Source organism: Chanos chanos, chromosome 13, assembly GCF_902362185.1.
Source record: "Chanos chanos chromosome 13, fChaCha1.1, whole genome shotgun sequence".
NCBI classification, from domain to species: Eukaryota; Metazoa; Chordata; class Actinopteri; order Gonorynchiformes; family Chanidae; genus Chanos; species Chanos chanos.
Genome location: NC_044507.1, coordinates 2,640,001 through 2,645,000, shown reverse-complemented (window position 1 = coordinate 2,645,000; position 5,000 = coordinate 2,640,001).

Here is a 5,000-nt window from a genome sequence, read left to right as displayed (position 1 = left end):
AAACATTGAAAGTCAAGTTACTAGTAAATTACATTTTCTCATTCTCTTTTTGTCTTCATTAGTAATTTAGCATTGTGATCAGGGACATTCAATTTGGATTTAAAAAAGAAAAAGAAACCCTCAGTCTCTGCTTAACACTGAGTTTATAATAATAATGTTTTCTTTCAGTCATGTTGTAAATTCATGTTATCTTTCCCTTCAGATAGTCGATTCCCATTTTCCAAAGCTGATCTCAATCAATATCATGTTACTGTACTCTACACATGATGAGATGGGTATAAAGACAGGTCTTTTATGTCAGTCATTTCAAGGTTACACTTTCCGAGAAGAATGTTTGTTCAGTGTTTTGTCTTTTCATAAGTGATTCTGTATGTCAAGCAGTATGTCATCTTGATTGTATTATTTGTTGGTTGATTAATTTAATCATGAGCTAAAATGATAAATTTTTAATTCCTTGAGTCTTGAGTTTTTCTGCCTCTTTTTTTTATAAAGTCTTCTTACTAACATGATTACATTAGCAGTTAAATTAGCTCTAGGATCCGCATTCAGCCTCCTCCTCCTGGCTCAGCAGAGCTGACGTTTGGAGAGTATACATCATCTGTACAACTGAACCGTGGCTATATTGTAACGCACAAATCTTTTGACCAGTCTGGTTACTAAAATATTGGTATGAGTAAACAGAGAGTAGAGAATAATTGCTGCAAAAAGGGTTTTTTTACCTAATATCATTGATTTTGATCTTTGAGATTTTAATTAGAATTTTTTTCTTACCCCCAATGAACAGAAGAACAAGAGATTCACAAGTGTGAATTTCAGCCTTGTGACTAGGGTCTAGTCTGGATGAGTTTGAGCTAAGAGCTTAGGCCACTGCTGCCCTTTTATTTTATTTCTTTTGCCTTTTTCTATGATTGCCAATTTGCTACGCTGCCACTGATTCCTGAGTGGATTTACTGTGGTCTAAAGGTTAGAGAACTGGGCTCCTGAACAGAGGGTTGCTGGTTTGATTCCCAGGACCATCATCCACGGCTGTGTGCCCTTGAGCAAGGCGCTTAACCCCAATGCTCCCCGGGCGCAGAGGAATGCTGCCCACTGCTCCTGCTACTGCTGCGTGTGTGTTCACTACTGGTGTGTTGGATGGGTTAAATGCAGAGGACAAGCTCACTGCTCACTGTTCACAGTGTGTGTGCAATCACGGACATTTACGGGGTTTTTTTTTTTTTTTTTTTTTATATTTAAATTTGCCTGCAAATGTACTAGCAGCCCACTGACACTAGAGGTCACTGCAGTGCAGCGATAAGAGAGCACCGTCTCTGACTGAATGGCCAACAGCACAGGCAGTTATTTTCCTTGTGAACCGTCGCTGGTCAGATTCAAACTGGTTGTGCCACTGATGGTGTGCAGAGTAATTTACTCTGATTTGTCATTTTAATGAAGCTGTCTCACCAGCCAATTTAGGAGAGAGAGGGAGAGAGAGAGAGAGAGAGAGAGAGAGCGAGCAGATTGGGAGATCTTTTGGTGACAAGAACTAAAGGATTTGTGAAATTATAGGTAGCAGTAAGAGTTCAAAAGGCTGTTTGACAGATAAAATTCTTTAAATGGGAGTCTAAGAGTAAAAACTGAGAGGTGCGCGACCAGCCGAAACCACACCAAAGCGCACCACCACCTTGACGTCATTTTGACGTCTCTTTTGGCACACGTGTAAACTAGGCTTAAGAGTAAGACTTCAATAAGCCAAATAAAGTTTTTGACTTATCTTCCAAGTCTCTAGTCATCCTCCTCAGGCACTTTGGACCAGGTAGGCACAGTCTGTGTGTGGACAGCCCACCTTCAATATGTAAACACATCCAAATCGCCTGTGACCTCTTCAGGAGTCAATGACCACACACACACACACACACACACACGCACACACACACACAACAGAGTGGAACATTTCGGTTCATTAGACGAGAAGTAGTGCCTGGGGACTGGAGTTAAAATAACCAAAGCACAGACATGGACGGTCAGTAGAGGAGTGTGAGAATTCTTTCTGCTCTGTCTGTCACATCACCTCTGACACACAGTCTCACAGGTACACCCATATCCAGAGCCTGCCTACATAAACACAGTGTTCTGTCAGGGCAAAAAGACCTCAGATTGGCTCGCACTGTGGGAATATTCCTCAGACAGAACAACCTCATGCATCAGAGGTCTGTTTACACTGCAGTGGAAGTGTTTTAGCGGGCATCTTCATGACATGGAATTCTAAGAAAGAGACGCGTTTCTGCAGCAAATGTAATTTCAGAATTTGGCCACTAGATGGCAATCATTTCTCATTTTTATTTGTGACTCTCGTGAAGCGTGTCTGACGCGTTGTTTCATTCCGAATCTGCTTGATAGCGTACCAAAGAGAAACAGACTCTTTATGAACATTTGGAGTTGTAGAAATTATGATAATAAAAAATGTAGTTGAGATTCTTAGTTGCTGTGAATCAGAATTTTGAAATTCAAAGATCTGTTTCGTCATATATTTCATACAGTGATTTAAACTGAGACAGAAATTTAAATTATTTACAGGAGCAGAAACAGCTATATGCTGGATGTACAAAATACTTCAACAAAAGATGTCTTTAGTAAATGAGTCTTTAGTAAATGAGTCTTTAGTAAATGAGTAAATGAGTCTTTAGCAAATGAGTCTTTCTGTGGATCTGTCATTCAATTTTAATCCAAACTCTGTTTTTTTGCTTAATATTCAGATATGTTAAAACAGTAGCTGAGTAGATTTTTTAGTAATAATTCACCTGAGATGTGAAGATAAGACACTGAATTTGAAATGTCTGATGCACGATCATGTTTAAAAACAATGTTGGTCACAGAATGTTCAGTACTGTTTTGTGCTGTTACGGGTGTGTTTGTGAAAGTGTTAAAGACGCACGTGTCGCTGCCAAAACAAATTTACAGGAAGAATGTAGGAGCCTGCTTCTCCACAACAGGTTCTTGGAGGAGACGTTTATTTGGACAGCAGAATACATGCCAAACCATATCATTTACAGCAGTGTGTCTCTCTGTTTCCCCCCTCTCCACTTCTCTCTCTCTCTTTCGTTCTCCTGCTCTCCCTTTCCTTCTCTCTGTTTTATTTTTTATCCAGTTCAGAATTGGTCTCAGCGGATGGTCCAGGTGTCCTCGGGCGGCTCTTGACCGAGGTGTGTGACCGTACAGCATTTTCTGTTGAGTTGAGAAGTGTAAAGAGTCTTGTTCACTTGTGCAGTCTTGGAGTTGAGTCTTTGCATTGGTAGAGGAAGTCCAGAGGACAGTTCAGTCTGTGGCTAAATATTGTACCTCTTATATGTAGATTTATCATTTCTAAGAGCAGGAGTATGGAAGTCTCTCAAAGGATCCTAAGGACAAGCTGGAGACATTACTCGCTATATTTGAAAAGGCTCAGTACAGAATGTCTAACACACACACACAGACACACACACGTACACACACACACACACACACACAAACATATACAAGGTAGACTAGAGCAGCATTCACATGCGGCTTACACACAATGCCTTTTTCAGCACCACAGAGTTTCCTCATATTTCATTTACTTTATGTTAATGTAGTCGGCTGCTGCATGGTGTGTGCTTTGACATTTGTGTGTGCATGCGTGTGTGTGTGTGTGTGTGCGTGCGTGCTCGTGCACAGTACGTGTGTGTCTGTGTGTGTGTGTGTGTGTGTGCGTGCGTGCACGTGCTCATCTGTGCATGAGTTCATACCTGTGTGTTTGTGCGTGTGTTTAATAACATCACAAATGAAAATGAAAGCTGTAGGAGTGTGTGAAGTGGATATACAGGAGAAATGGAGATTTGTGTCGTCCTCAGGCCTAAGAACCTGTCCACTCTGTGTCTGTGCTGAAGAACAGACAGACAAAACACTCACAGTGGCCTGTAGAAGAACCCTCATTAAAGAGAGAGAGGACTTAGCCCTCACTCTCTCTGTCTGTCTGTATGTCTGTCTGTGAGTCTGTCTGTCTGCCTGCCTGTGTGTGTCTGTCTCTCTCTGTCTGTCTGTCTGTCTGTGTGTCTGCCTGCCTGTGTGTGTGTGTGTCTGTCTGTCTGTGAGTCTGTCTGTCCGCCTGCCTGTGTGTGTCTGTCTCTCTCTGTCTGTCTGTCTGTCTGTCTGTCTGTGTGTTTGTGTGTCTGTGTGTCTGCCTGCCTGTGTGTGTGTGTCTGTCTGTCTGTCTGTTTGCCTGTCTCTCTCTCTCTCCCTCTCTCTCTCTCTGCCTCATATGATAAACCCGGGCCCAGGAATGCACAGAGGAGGTCTAATAGAATGAAGAAGCTTGTTACTGTTTACCACAGAGAAAAAGACAAAAAAAAAAAAAAACTCAACTGCACTTTGTCCCCAGATAACCCCTTCAAAAATAAATTACTACACAGGCAGTTTGGATATGACTGTTACCACAACAAACTGAAAAAAAAAAGAAAAAAAAAAACAGACAGAAAAAAAAACAAACACACAACAGTCAAAGCTGTCATTCTATATGTGGTTAGATACATTCATACGAGACAGTAAGGGTGTGAACATTTCTCTGCCGTGTGTTTGCTTTTCTTTTTTTTTTTTCTTTTTGTAACGAGACAGGTTCCCATTGAGTTTAAGACTGAACATCAGATGTGTGATCTACTTTAGCACTGGTGACGGCAGTCTGACCATCTCTGACACAGGCCCTCCAAGGCCTGCACTGTCAAAGCCAAATGACCCTAAACATGGATTCAGCTCACAATCTACAACAGGAAACATGGTTACATTAAAACCAAAGTAAGGTTCTAAAGACATGATGCATTCAAATGCAATAGCTTAACATAGAGAGAGAGAGAGAGAGAGGGAGAGAGAGAGAGAGAGAGAGAGAGAAAGATGGCGACCCATTACTAAAATAAATTTTATGTGATGTACACTTTAGATAGACGTCTGCAGCTGTATAAAATTAAATACTAACCGGAAAAAGAAAAAAATCTAAAATATTGTATTTA